The sequence below is a fragment of the Macaca thibetana genome, chromosome 8, assembly GCF_024542745.1.
Source record: "Macaca thibetana thibetana isolate TM-01 chromosome 8, ASM2454274v1, whole genome shotgun sequence".
Lineage (NCBI taxonomy): Eukaryota > Metazoa > Chordata > Mammalia > Primates > Cercopithecidae > Macaca > Macaca thibetana.
Genome location: NC_065585.1, coordinates 85,400,354 through 85,415,876, shown reverse-complemented (window position 1 = coordinate 85,415,876; position 15,523 = coordinate 85,400,354). Strand labels below are relative to the sequence as shown.

General features: G+C 37.6%; 1 long non-coding RNA gene across 1 annotated transcript in view; it reads left to right on the top strand.

The window, feature by feature from the left end:
* Window positions 1-15,523, top strand: part of LOC126961687 (uncharacterized) — a 139,800-nt gene that overhangs the window by 99,458 nt on the left and 24,819 nt on the right. The window contains exon 2 of the long non-coding RNA XR_007728390.1: window positions 6,283-6,461. This is a non-coding gene — a long non-coding RNA (uncharacterized LOC126961687). The remainder of the gene's footprint in view (window positions 1-6,282; window positions 6,462-15,523) is intronic.

The window sequence follows — 15,523 nt, the reverse complement described above, 5'->3', positions numbered from 1 at the left end:
TTTCTCCTAATGCTATCCCTCCCCCAGACCCCCCAGCCCCCAACAGACCCCAGTGTGTGTTATTCCCCTCTCTGTGTCTGTGTGTTCTCATTGTTCAGCTCCCACTTACGAGTGAGAACATGCCGTGTTTGGTTTTCTGTCCTCGTGATAGTTTGCTGAGAATGATGGTTTCCAGCTTCATCCATGTCCCTGCAAAGGATGTAAACTCATCCTTTTATATGGCTGCATAGTATTCCACGGTCTATATGTGCCACATTTTCTTTATCCAGTCTATTATTGATGGACGTTTGGGTTCGTTCCAAGTCTTTGCTATTGTGAATATTGCCGCAATAAACATACGTGTGTGTATCTTTATAGTAGAATGATTTATAATCCTTTGGGTACATACCCAATAATGGAATTGCTGGGTTAAGTGGTATTTCTAGTTCTGGGTCCTTGAGGAATTGCCACACGTCTTCCACAATGGTTGAACTAATTTATACTCCCACCAACAGTGTAAAAGCCTTCTTATTTCTCCACATCCTCTCCAGCATCTGTTGTTTCCTGACTTTTTAATGGTCGCCATTCTAACTTGCGAGAGATGGAATCTCATTGTGGTCTTGATTTACATTTCTCTAACGACCAGTGATGATGACATTTTTGCATATGTCCCCAACAGTTATTTTTTTAAACCCTCGCTCCTGTCCATTCCTACACCCCACCCCCCATAGTCCTTAGTGTTTATTGTTCTCATTTTTATGTCCATGAGTATCTAACACGTAGTATTTGGCTTTCTGTTCCTGCATTAATTTGCTTAGGATAATGACTGCCAGCTGCATCCATGTTGCTACAGAAGACATGATTTTGTTTTTTTCTTAATGGCTGCATAGTATTCAATGGTGTATATGTACCATATTTTCTTTATCCAATCCACTGTTGTTGGGCACCTAGATTATGTTTGCCATTGTTAATAGTATTACAATGAACATACTAGTGCATGTGTCTTTTTGGTAGAGTTATTTGTTTTCTTTTGGTTATATACCCAGTAATGGGATTGCTGGGTCAAATGATAATTCTGTTTTAAGTTCTTTGAGAAGTCTCCAAAATGCTTTCCACAGTGGCTGAACTAACTTACATTTCCACTAACAGTGTATAAGTGTTTCCTTTTCTCCACAGCCTCACCAACATCTATTGTTTTTTGACTTTTTAATAATAGCTCTCCTGACTGGTGTAAGATGGTATCTCATGATGGTTTTTATTGCATTTCTCTGATAATTAATGGTGAGAATGTTTTCGTGTTTGTTGGCTGCTTGAATGTCTTCTTTTGAGAAGTGTCTGTTCATGTCTTTTGCCCATTTTTTAATGGGGTCATATGTTATTACCAAGTGATGATGTACACATTATTACAGAGAAACTCTGACATAAATGAAAGAAAATGTTAGTCATAGAGCTTTATTCTCTTTTCCTATTACTAGACACTCCATTTGCAGTAATTTTTTTTTGTAATTATCGCATGAGAAGCACATTTATATTGCATTGGATTTTTAAGTTAAAATGTTAATTTGTTAAGTGGAAATATTTAAATTATGGTGCGACTTTTGTAATATTGTTTTGAGATTTCCTTAATTTTTAATAAATTCTGAGTGTAAAAAATATCAGTGCCCTTATCCACTCTTGACCTGACGGTTGCTGGAGTATGTGTGTCAGAAGGATTAAAGCTAATATGCAGCATTTCATTTAAAGTGCTTGGACTGGCTCTCACAATCCTACCAGCTGAGGCTATATTTTGAGTTTGTTTTCCTTCTACTTATATGCACATATACATATGGTAGGCCTGAGATAATGAGATTCTTTTCAATTTAAGCTGCCTGTAGTTAGACATATGAACAAAACACCTCCGTATAATTTGCCTTCCTTCATGACATTTACATGGGTAGATGTGTTTTGATTTGCTTTTGTGTAGCAAATACTGTGTTATCTGGGCCAAAAACATTTCACCGTCAAAATTAAAGATGGTAAGCACAGCTGATTTTTAAGAGTATTTTGGGCAGCTGCAGAATTCTGATGACTATCCACTAGGCATTTTATTTTTTCCTTGCCCAAACTGAGTCGCTTTCTATCTTAAGGCTAACTTGATACAAAAAAAAAATCATTCTTTGCCTACTGATGAAATAAATATACAAGTAAAACAAAACTAAATAGGAAGTACATTTAATGGAAAAGCCTTATGTTTAAGAAATGCATACATAATTTTGAAATTAACATAAACCAATACCCACCCATGTGTCACTGGGCCAGAAGTTCATCATTTTTAATTCCATCAGTAATTGTTATTTATTTCTCTAAAATTATGTATCATTAGATATTTCCTATTATAATGAAAATAAGATATATGGGCTAAACATATATTTAGGCTAGAATGTAATTGAAGAAAATTAATACTTGATTTAAATTTGCATGAGGGAAGATTTGAATCAGATGAAAAGTGATAATTGTGACTAAATTTAAGTATAGTCCTTGAAACCACTTTCTAAAGTTCTCTCAGATATTCGATTTATATAGCTTTTCCTATTTGTCATAGTATATTAGTTACTTTGAGAAAATTAACTTTATGCTTTCACCAATCCTACCTCAACATCATTAACCCCATTTTACAGCTGAAGAATCCAGAGCTTACTGGGCAACCCACGCAGCTGGAAAAAAAAAAGGCCTGGATTTTAATCCAACTCTGTCTGAGGCAAAGGGCCTGTTCTTCCACGCTGAGACACCCATTCTGCCAAGAGTTGTGTCTTGCTCTGCAGCCCATTCACTCTCCAACAATGCCTAGTGGTGAGGGATTGGGCTTCATGTGGACATGACCATGAGCTGACTCTCGAAGGGCCCTGCCAGCCCTTCCAGGAAATGGCCCAAGGCTGGGCATGCTGTTCTCCCTCCCCCATCTCCAATCTCGAGTTACTTTCTTTGTGCAAGGAGCTAATTTGAGTTGGGGTTGAGTGTTAATGGGTCACACCACTCAAGAAATGGCTGCTTTCTCCCCCCAACTCTCTACGCTAGCCCTGCTGGGGGAAACGCCTGAAGTAAGTACTGTCCAAAGTGTTTTGAGGAACTAGTATGTGTTAGAAGAAAAATAGACTTTGTGGTCAAAGAACTGCAAACAGTTGGTCCGAGTCAAGTTTAACAGGGTCGGAGTCTTTAATGTGTTAATCTGCTTTACTGGTTTCCAAGAGAGAAAGTTAATGTATAAGATACCCCAAATATATTTGACCACATCTAGCTGTTTTATTTTTTTAAATAGAGGCTTTTAGGGAAATAGTATTCTGTGTAAGATACTTTAAAAATCGTTGGCTCGACCTAAAGAAGTAGTGGGAATTTCTGAAGCCCTTGATAGGTGATTAAGGGACAAATTTTGGGAAGTTTTCCCCTTTGTGATATTTGAGTTATATCACATTGGTAGTGTTTGTTTTTATGTGGATGACCCTACTTCTGATACTCTCCTTAGTATCACCTTGGGCATCCCTTTTGGGGGAAGCTTCATAAAGTAGACATCGTCCTGGAGTGTGTGAGTGCCCTGGCTGAGAAAGGATGGAAGAACAGAAACAAGTACCCAAAGCCAAGAAGAAGCGCTGAATCCAGGAGGTCCCAAGCACAGATGCACACATATGCAGTCACCAAATAAAGCAGGCAAGGGTTTCTTTTTTCCTTTGGAAGCATCGCAAAAAAAGTGAGTCCTGAGCTCAGTTTTATAGGAGGGGAGACTTTGGCAGGAGCGTGCTAAGTCTCCGGACGAGGCAGGGAAAAGTGTGAAACTAGAAAAGGTGAATCACTTCCTGGAGACAGTAAACAATTGATTTCTGTGCCCTCTATGTCCAGGCACTCTAATTAAGTTTATTCCCCATTCTAGAAGAGGGGAAAACATGGGAAAAGGAGGACACCTGTGATCTCATAAATCTTTCCTGCTGACCCTTTTATACTATAGCCTTTCTCCTTGGCTCCAGGTACTTGTTTTTGTTCTTCTACCCCCATTCTCAGCTAGAAAATTCCTGAAGAGTTTCCTCTAAGTAGACACATTCATACTTTAAAAAATATTGTTAATTGAACAATCACATTAGAGAAAGTGCATATTTTTTAAGTTCAAAATTAGGTTCTTGGAAATTAAAAGAATAGAAAATAATGTGCAGGAGCAATAGCCCTACTAGAAGAGCCTTAGAAGCAGCAAGATGGAAGATACCTTTAGCCTGCATGCATTGAGGAGGCATGACAGAGCCCTGCAAAGGAAGGAACAGGTGTTCATCCATCTCCTGTTCTCAGCCAGCTCCACTCCACCCTGTCTGCTCACCCTCTCCCGATTCCCTCTCACCAGTGGCACCTTCTGGGCATCACTCTCTATATAAAACTCATGCTAATTTTCTACACAGGAGGGAAACTGGCCTTTTAACAACATAAATTGGATTATATTATTTCCCTCGCTCAAAACTATTCAGTGGCTTTCTGCCTTTAGAATCATGTTTATATCCCTCACTGCCACCAATGAAGAATAATGTTTATATCCCTCACTGCCACCAATGAAGCCCAGCACATGGCCCCCCAGCCTCGGTTCTCTCCTCCTTTCTGAGGTGAACACATCACCTGGGCTGGCTTTGATTTTGCACCTTGGGACCTTTGTGCATAATTGTTCTCTGGCTCCTATCTTCCTCTTTTGTCATTAGGGGTTGGCAAACTATGGCCCACAAATTGGTTTCGGCCTTTGCCTTGTTTTTGTAAGACCCTTGAACTAAGTAAAAATCATTTCTATGCTTCAAAAGTGTTCCAGAAAAAATATGCAGTAGATATGAAATGTGGTCTCCAAACTCCCGAATATTTACTATCTTGCTTATTAAAGCAAGTTTGTCAACTCCTATCTAAATTCATTTGTCTCTACTAATGCATTCTAGTTATGTTCTTTATATCGCATACCTCACCTTGCAATTATATTCTTTTTAGGGTCCTTAATTGTTGAAGGTCTGATTCCTTTCTGCCTCTGCAAGGACAGAGGCCATCCTTGCAGAATTCTTGAGTGTATGGCTCAGTGTCTTCCACGTGTCTTGCTGCCATGAGTGCTAAATACATATTTCGGTTTCACTTCCCCATTCAACTTCTCAGATGTCCTTTAATGGTTGGTGCTCCTGCTCACATCACAGGTTAGTTACCAGGTTAGTTACCTTTTCTGTGCTTACTTTTGTGTAATTAGTCACATGAAATTTCTACATTAGGAAGCCCAGTTCAGTTGTGGGAATAAAATGTGTACCCATTCCTTTCCAGCATGTGTGAATTCAGCAGTGTGACCCTGCATTTCTAGGGTTGTGCATAAGGGCTACCTATTGTGAGTTTCACAGACATCAGTATTCCTGTGGGGAGTCGGGAGGCTGGCCCCCGTGACGTGGTAGTTATAGCATTGCATAGGCAGGCTGGAGACCGTTCTTGTGTTTGTCTGACCGCTGATGATGTGTCTGGTTGAATCCTCTGTAACTGAAACCTAATCAAGAGCAACAATTCTGAAATGTTAGAAATTGGATTACTGTTGATAATTGTCTTTCTATAACCATGAAAGGTCCATGTTAATAATTCTTTGCCATACTATTCAAAGATGACATCTGTTTAAGCATACATTATAAAAGTCAGATTCGTTCAACAGAGAATTTATTAATTTGTTACCTTCCCTGAGCAAATGTGACTGCACATTGGTTTAAATATTTACAAATGTAGGTGAATGAGCAGCAGAAGAAGACAAAATTAAAGCCAAATAGGACACATGTTTTTAAAGAAAGATAGGGTTTCATAGACTTTGTTGTTGTGTGAGTAATAATGCAGTACAGAAAATGTGATATGTTCACACTGTGCTTCTCATATTCACTGATTGAAAAGGGACAGTTCCATTTTCTGCAGTGCAAAACCAAGTCATTCTTATTAAAAGGTCACAGGAAACTGAGGAGAAATGTCAGGCACACAGACTGACCTATTCAGAATATAATCAAGCTTGCTTTAAAAAGACAACATCTACATTATGAAGGGGAGAGATCTGATTGTATTCTGTGTGCCTTCATAATGCAGTTAGTGCCGATAAGACCTGAGACAATCTTGCCCTTCAGAAAATGAGTGTTTGTGGTGGGTGTGGGTGGGTCAGAGGGAACCTCATGCTGTAATGTGGCTAAGATCATTTCTTCAGACACCGTTTCCTTTCAAATTATTGAACTTACCATTTCGTTACAAGATGAATTTCTTTTTTTACTTCCAAGATAACTTTGCTTCACTTTCATTTTCTCTTAGATTAATTAATTTCATAAAGGGTTGATGAAAGTGGTCCCACGGATCCAGTGGCAGATTGACAACCATGCGCTCCAGTCCTCTGCCCAGAGACTAAATGCGGTGCAGAGGTACCATTTCTGCAGTGCATCCTGCCATATTCTACCATTCCGTTTGAAGAGACCAGCTGTAAAGGCAAGATGGTAATTCCATTTTCATGCCAGTTCATCCTTGGCCTCTATCCAGATTTCTGGTATTTAGGGCTTGATTTTGCTGGCTGCCTCATTCCTTGTGTGCACAGAGCTCCCATTTACTTCATTATGATAAACAGAATGATGATAAACTTCAATGGTAAACAGAAGGGTTCTTTACTTCAATGGGAATTCTGCATGTATGAAGAGATATAGTCCAGTAAAATCAACTCATTTCATATCAAATAAATAAGCAGAACAGTGTGTGCAATGCCAAGTTGGTGTCATGTGACATATGTCTAAGAGAATGTGAACACTAGAGACTCCACTCCTGTGGTTACCAAATTACCATCTGATGGTTCATACTTGATTTCTTCAGTCTCCTCGTTGGAAATCTTCAGCTGGTTATATTTTCTTGTGACTGGTATGACTCTTTCAGCTGATATATAGTATTGGATATTATTATTATTTTTTTCCTTGTGAAGATGGATCACAAATAAGGCCCCCTGAAGCAGGTAGTTTATGGAATTTTAAATATTTGTTATTTCTTCATTGGTTCAGATGTGCATGGCCAACAATCTGGTATATATTTTCTCCTAAGGTGGTAATGTAGCAAACTGACATCATGTGGATGGCGCTGCCTGGTTACGTATTCAGGGTTTTAACCAAGAGGCTTGTTTAGGTATGCATAATTAGTTGAGTCAAAAACTTTAGCATGTATTTTTGATTGTTGTTAACTCTCTGTAAAGTAGTATTTTATTCAAATAACAAAATAACTTTTGCTAAAATTATTCATTTATTGTATTTAAAATGAGAAAATCCAAACTGGAGTATAATATAAAGAAAAAAAGGACGCAGGTACAGTTAGATAGCCATTTTACTAATGACAAGCTTTTTTTTTTTTTTTTTTCTGATACAGAGTCTTGCTCTGTTGCCCAGGCTAGAGTGCAGTGGCACAATCTTGGCTCATTGCAACCTCCGCCTCCTGGGTTCAAGTGATTCTCCCGCCTCAGCCTCCCAACTAGCTGGGATTACAGGAGCACACAACCATACCCAGCTAATTTTTTGTAGTTTTAGTAGAGACAGGGTTTCACCACGTTGGCCAGGCTGGTCTCAAACTCCTGACCTCAGATGATCCACCCACCTCGGCCTCCCAAAGTGCTGAGATTACAGGCGCAAGCCACCGAACCTGGCCACTAATAGTGGAATCTTGTTAGTTAAATTGGATTTGTTTAGATTTATTTTCCCACACATATGGAATAAACTTGGCTTACTGTATATTTTTCTCAGCTTAGATAAATCTTCAATAGCTTCTATTAGCATCTACGGATAATAAACTATTCCATCAATATTTTTTTCTGTTAAGTTTTCCTTTCAAAATGTATTTCCTTTTTCCCTCTAATAAGAGAAACCTGACAACTTTCTAGGTACAACCATTAAGGGAAATCCCCCTTTTGCCTTTAGGTTTCTTTACTTTCTGCTTTCTCTCTTTTCTTAAACTTTTTAATACTTTTTTCCCTTATGTTTCTTAGTAGCTGGCTTCTTTGTCTCCTTTTAAAAACACTTTACAACATTTCCCCTAAGTATTGTTGCTATCTTCCCCTTTCTGGTAGATTGATTAATCTAAATGTCACTGGATTATTTATTAGCAGACTAAAATTTTATGGATGGTTTGCAGCTTGGCCTCTGGCACAGATTACATTTTTCGAAAAAAAAAAAAAACTCTATTTTTATTTTCTTAGTATTCAGTTTCTGAACACACATCTGAACAGGTTTTAAGAAAGCATTTTTTCCAAGAAATACAAAGGGATTTCTCTGCAAAACTATTGTGTGGCCTAGATTCAAAGGCTCCACTAAAAGCAGCAAGACTATAAATAAATGAGTCATAAACAGATATTTCCATTTTTATTATATACTTTGTGAGCTACAACTAAGTGGGAGAAGTAAAATACTGCCGAGTCAACCTTAAGAGAAATAACTTGGAAATTGGAGTTTTAACAAAATTGGTATAATTTTCAAGGCAAACTTTTTTTGCCCATTTATTGGCCTATTTCTCAAGAAAAATTTCGCTTAAGAAGGCAAAAAAAAAAAAAAAAAAAAAAAAAAAAAAAAAAAAAAAATTGGGAGACATATGGTCCTTTCCCTATAGCTAAAAATGAAACAAACTGAAAAGAAAAATGAAAGAAGAGTGAAAATATTTTGTCACCTCAGATGATGAACATCATAATTTTTGGTCTAATTCTTTATACCGAAGAATAAAAGATAGTGCAAATTTCAAAGCACTATCACAATTATTTTATTAAGTTCCACATTGCCACTGTAAAGTCAAACATGGAAAAAAAAGCCATAAATACAACAATTTGCTGTGTCTGTGTGTGAGTGTTGTTTTGGCAAAATAAGTTCATCAAATGACCGCCTGGAAAGGTGAGACACAAACAGGGATGATGACTCACTGCAAAACCAACAACGAGCTCACGCACATTAATGTTTTAAAGTCTCCAATTTCCAAACGTTGTTTGGACAATTCATAATACTGTTTGGACCTTCATTATATTGCTTATAATAGTGAAACAAAAAATGGAAAACTAGATGTTCAACATCAGAGAAGTGATCGAGGAAATTAGGGTATATCCTCTGGATGTAATAGCACGTCGCCATTAGCCCAGGACTTTTGGAGAGTTTGTCGTCACAGGGCAGATGCTTGTTCTGATCAGAGAAAAGGAGGATGCAAAATATCTGCAGGGAGATGCACAGTGAAGTGTTACTGTAAGCAAAGCATGTGGAAATGAAAAAAGAAGCATTTGAATCTGAATGGGATTTGGGGGAAAGGTTCTCCATAAGCCAGTGTTTCAACCAACCTTTAAGTGAATTGTGAAATTCTGCTAAATACACTGGTGGTGGTAAGGAACCAGGGTGGAAATAGAAACAGAGGAGTTCAGAGCCACATGAAATTCATCGATCATCTTTTTTGTCATTTTAAATAAATCATATGTCCCCGGATGCCTTGATTTTTCCTCATTTTGAGCTTCGTTTTTAAAAACTTATTTTTAAGAGAAATAGTACAATTTGACAGAAAAGTACCACCAGAAGGAAAGGTACTATAAAATACATATTGCTGTTTATTTTGTTTTCCATGTTTGTATTTCTATTACTTAATGAGAAAAAAAAGGTCTGTGAGCTCTGGCTTTAAGTGTCAACTCTGTGAGTTTTTCCAAGTCCCTTCCCCTAAGGCAGGCTCAGTTTCCAAATCTATAACTAATCATCATTATTATTTACTGATAATGCAAACACTAAATAGGGTTCATTGTATGCCAGGCCCTGTTTCAAGTGTTTTTTTTTTTTTTTTTGGACAGTTTAAACTAGATTAATCCTTATATAACTCTGTAGCAGTACTAATATTATCTCTCTATGCATGATGGGGAAACTGAGGCAGAGGACAGTTAAGTAATTTACTGGTGCTGGGAGACATGGGATTATAATTCAGGCAATATGGCTCCAGAATCTCTTCTCTTGAACTCTTCATTCTTCTGCTACTCACTAATTATAATAATGACATAATGATACTATTATAGAAATCTGAAAATAATGATAGCAGAATGATACAATAATGTTGCCTGAGAACACTAACTGGTGTGACCATGTGCTGTGCTCTGTAAATTTTCTCACATAATCCTAATCCTAATTCTCTTTCTGGGAACTGTGAGCAGTGACTGTTGTGAATACCTGCTGTTTTCTGTATCAGGGAGCTGAGAAACCTATGGTCACACAGAGACTGGATTCAAAGTAGGGTGAGTTTCTCTGCAAGTAGGGGTGCACCCCACTTAACAAGTGCATCCCAGTAGGAAGAGGGAATTTTCCAGGTGCTCTCTAGACTCACTGCCAGCTCTCCTTGCTGTGATTTTCTGCCACGAGGGTCTTTCAAGGCAAACTGAGAGGCCCTCTGGCTCTGGCTGAGCAGAGAGCTTGTTTGTTGACTGCAGTTAAGGGTGGATCTTCATAACAAGATGGAGGAAATCTGCTGCAGTGATGACAAATGAAGCATTACAAAGCACAGTTTCAATATTATTTCGTTCTAATTAATGTGGGGGAAATCAGTCTTATAAAAATTATGGTGTATTTCCAGTGCCTAAGCAAGGTGCATGGCCGAGTAGGCACTCAAAGAATGTTTGAAGAGTGAATACATATTAAGATAGAAAAGTACTGGCCTCTTTCCATGTACTCCTCTCAGTTGGTAGACATTTGTTAAGTCATTAGTTCTGTGACTCACTTCTAGTAGGGTTGTATGTCCTGTTGAAATCCAGCCACATCAAGGGACTACTATACTCTAAGGAGATGAAATCCAAGGAGGAAAGAGCTGTTTCTCAGCATTTAGCTTCTCCACTAAGGGCATGGGATCTACCCCTTTTCTTCTTGCCGTGAATATGCATTAGCAAAGCTAGAGCCTTCAGATGCTCCGTGTTTGAGAAATATGCCTTAAAATAATCTATCTTTGAGAACAGAATTTTGTAATAGCATTTCACAAGCCTCTTGAAAGACTCTGTCCTCAGTGATATTGTGAGGCTGGTGTCATCAGCTCTGAAAGCAGGCATTTCTTTGCCTTCTGTAGAGAGTATAGGAGTGAAATAATAGTGAAAAGTAAAATCTGTCCCCAAAGTATTCTATATGTACCATAAGGGTGAGGTAGTGATGTTAACGCTCTGGAGATGAAGCTATTTTTGTGCAACTCATTATGTATATTTATACCTGAAAAAAAAAAAAAGAGAGAGAAGTGTCTGTATTTCTTTCACAGTGTTCTTTTTAATATTTTATAGTATTTAGTTACAATGAAAATAAATATTCAACAGTAATGGAAGTCAGTAGAAATTCTGTTTATAAGAGTCTATTAATATACCACTCAGGAGGTTAGGGAATAGAGATGTGTTGAGTGGAAACATAGTAATTAAGTGGCTTCAATGTGACCGTGTAGTTAAATTAGGTTAAGAATCATAGCAACAACAAAAAAAAAAATCCATAGAAACTTTTTTTTGTGTACCCGAAAATAACTGGACAAAGAGCATAATGTATCTGTTATTAATGAATGTATTTATGCTCTATTATTTGAACCTCTAATGGCATTTCACTGTAGCAACAGTCCCTGGAATCTAGCCTCCGAGAATATCTCAGAGATGAATGCTTAAAAAATGAAACTATTTTGACTTCAGTAATCTAATGTGTCTGGCCTAAAATCTCTGGTTTTTACTTGAACATTTGAATTCCTATTTTTCACACATTTTCCAGCTCCATTTTACTGTTCTTGAATTGTGGCCACTAGAACTATGTGAAATTTCACAGGCACAAATGCACCAGGATTTGTTTTACTTCAATACCCTCCAAGATGACACTCACCATTTGTTTGCCTTTTGAGTTGCAAAGGTAAAAAAATACTGGCATCCCTTCCAGGAAGGTATCATTTTATTGTCAGTATAACCCCTCCATCGAGGAATTGAAGTGCTTAGTGTTGCCTGATGGTCCCATGTCCCAGAACTAGAGTAGCTCCACACTGGTGGGAAATTGCAAAGACCTTTGATCAAGTACAATGGCTCATTGAATTGCCTGGGGAGTTTTAAAATCTGCTACCCAGCAAAAGGCGTGGAGGAATTACATAATACTTATCAAAACCCAGCTTTCGGTACACCTACAAGGCTTGTATTTTGTGATGGGAACTGGGAGGAATTAGAGTTGAAGTATGCCAGTGGACAGAGCCTCCAGAGAATCTCATGAATAGTAATCATGTTAGCAACCTTTTGCTTGAGTATTTCCAATGTCCTAGTCACACCGTATCTATCTACCAACCTACCTACCTGTTTATCTTTATGTATATGTATGTGTGCTTTGTGTGTTTCTATATATGGTCTGATTTCCCACCTGTAAAGGGTAGCATGATAACATGTCAGGCAAATCAGATAAGCCTGCCTGAAATATTATCATGCTACCCTTTACAGGTGGAAAAACATGGTCTGGAAAGTTTAAGTAATTTGCACTATTAAGCTGCCAGATGAAGGTTTGAAGATTTGAATTCAGGTCTGTCACTTGCACAGACCATGTGCTTTTTCACTATATTGAAGTGAGCCACGCATGTTAGACACTGCAGCACCAAACCTGAGTCTTAGGTATTAAAACCATCAATTACTAATCAGTAGACAGCAGGCAATCACTATAGTTCTTCATATACTTGGTTATATAGATATAAATAAATATAGATACAGATGGTTGCACAGGGATATATTTATAGATACCTGTATATACACAGGTTAATATACACACACATTATTTCCTTGCCCTGTAAGTGGAGAGGGCTCAGAATCAATGATACCCCAGAAGGAAGGAGCATACCTAGAGTCCAGATCTTGCTTTCTTTTTAGAAATAATATATATTCTAAAATAATATATATTTTAGAAAGATATATATATATGTATAACCTATCTACAGGTCAATCACAATCACAAGTTATTTGGGAGATGAAAGCCAATTGCTCTCAGTGGAGATAGAACAGAAGCCTCTAAAGTGATTGGCCTTCTCTTCACTGGTGTGTGCCTAAGGGCTGAGTGCACAGAGGTCCTTGAAGCAAATTCTGGAAACTAGGGTTGGTTATCAGGGCATCATAGAAGGATTTTGTGGTGATCTGAGACTCTTGAGTGAAAGTTTTAAATATGCTGTGCTTCTATCTCAGTGAATATCTGAACATTGAACTATTCTGTGTCATCTATAATATGGGTATTATAGAGCACAGTCGTGATTTCAACACACGTGTGTTTATGATTAAATTGGTGTCAAGCACTCAACCTAAAGTAACCATATTACATTTTTTGATAAACATTACTTTGGAACAGATTTTGATCTTCATAAAATTGAAAAGAGAGTAGAGAGCTGCCATATACCCTTCACCTAGTTTCCTCAATGAATAATAACAGCTTGCAGTAGTATGGTACATTTGTTAACAACTAATGGACAATATTGATACATTATTATGTTTATACTTTATTCAAATTTCCTTAGTTTTTACCTAAGGTTCTTTTTCTCTTCCAACATCCCCTCCAGGTTACCACAATCACATTAGTTGTTGAGTCTCCTTAGGTCCTTGTTGGCTATGACAAGTGATCAACCTTTTCTCAATTTTTGATGAGCTGACAGTTTTGAGGAGTTATTGGTCAGGTATTCTGTAGAATGTGCTTTAACTGGTATTTGTCTGGTCTTATTCCTATGATTAGTTTGAGTTTGTGGGTTTTCAGAAGGAAGATCAGAGAGATAAAATGCCATTTTTAAGTCTTTTTTTATTGTATGTATTGAAAGTATTCAATATGAGGTTCTGATATATGTATATATGTATATATATACACACACACACATACACATGTGCATACACATACACAGAGTGATATGATTACTGTGGTCAGGCAAATTAATATTGCCACCACCTTTATAGTTGTGTGTGTGTATGTGTGTGTGTGTAGTGTGGTAAGAGCACCTAAAATCTACACTTCACACATTTTAGTATCCAATACAGTATTATTACCCATAGTCCTCACACAGCACATGAGATCACTAATAGCAAGTTTGTAAACTTTGACCTACTTCTCCCCATTTTCTCCTCATCCCCATCCCTGGTATCTACCATTCTAGTCTCTATTTCTTTGAATTTAGCTTTTTTCTTCGAGTCCGCAGATAGGTGAGTCAGGCAGTATTCTTCTTTCTGTGTCTGGCTTATTTCAATTTATCACATCATATCATGGGTACATATTGTCAACATGACCGATCACTGTTGCTGTTGACTTTGATCTCCTGGCTCAGATAGTGTTTGTCAGATTTCTCTGCTTTAAAGTTATTCTATTTTTTTCCCTTTCCAAGCTTTACTTTTTGGAAGGAAGTTGATGTATTGAGCCCACATTTAAGGAGTGGGGAGTTATGCTCCATCTCCTTGAGGTCAGAGTATTCACATACATTGTTTGGAAATCTGTCTCTTCTCCCCTATTTACTTACTTATTTAATTACTGTGATTATGTTAATATGCATGTACAAATATTTATTTCATAGCTCATATTATAATTCTATATTATTCTATTTTGTTGCTTAAATTGTTCCAGATTTGGCCATTGGGAACTCTTTCAGCTGATTCCCAGGATGCTTTGACATACCTCTATGTTCTTTTATTTGAGAATGATATTAGAAAGCAAGATCTGGACTCTAGGTATGCTCCTTCCTTCTGGAGTATCATTGATTCTGAGCCCTCTCAGCTTACAGGGCAAGGAAATAATGTGTGTGCATATTAACCTGTGTATATACAGGTATCTATACATATATCCATGTGTAACCATCTGTATCTATATTAACCTAAGTATGAGTTCATGCTGATGTCCTCAACTTTAATCCATTGCCACTTGGATAATTGTAGCCTCCTACCTTGCTTATCTGTTAACTCCCACTTCAACAGTGAGAACCTGGCTCCCACCAGCTGCCATCCATTTACTTAATCGTTCAATTAAACATACTTAATTTCTAGTCCAGCATGTCTCCAAGTTGTTCTCTGCAGTTGTATTTTCTGTAAGTTCTCCCTTTAACAAAAAATGCTTACTGGTAAGTTGTTTGGTGTTGATACATTTGAATGTATTTGCATGAAGATATATTTGCATCGTGATTATTTTTTTTGGCATATGTAAAAATTCTGAAACCAAAGCCCTTTATGTGTTCAGTGATTAGGTCAAGATCTCTAAATGCAAATTTCCACTACCTACAGCAGAACAAGCTGGCTTAAAAATGCTGTTGCCATCTATCCAGATGAAGTCATTCTCAGTGACAGGCACTGCTGGCTTTGGTGTTCTCTTAGCTACTTTTTCAGGATTCTTACTCTCTTCCTCACGATCCCCTCAACCAGGTACCTATGTGGAACTCATTTCTACAGGCCGTCCTTCTGCCATCTGTCAGTTAATTTCCATATGCTGTAGTTGAAACAGTTAGGAACTACCCTTTCCAGTATATTTAAGATTTAATATGAGACGTTTAAGACCCTAAAACATTCTGTGCTTATAGAAACATGGAA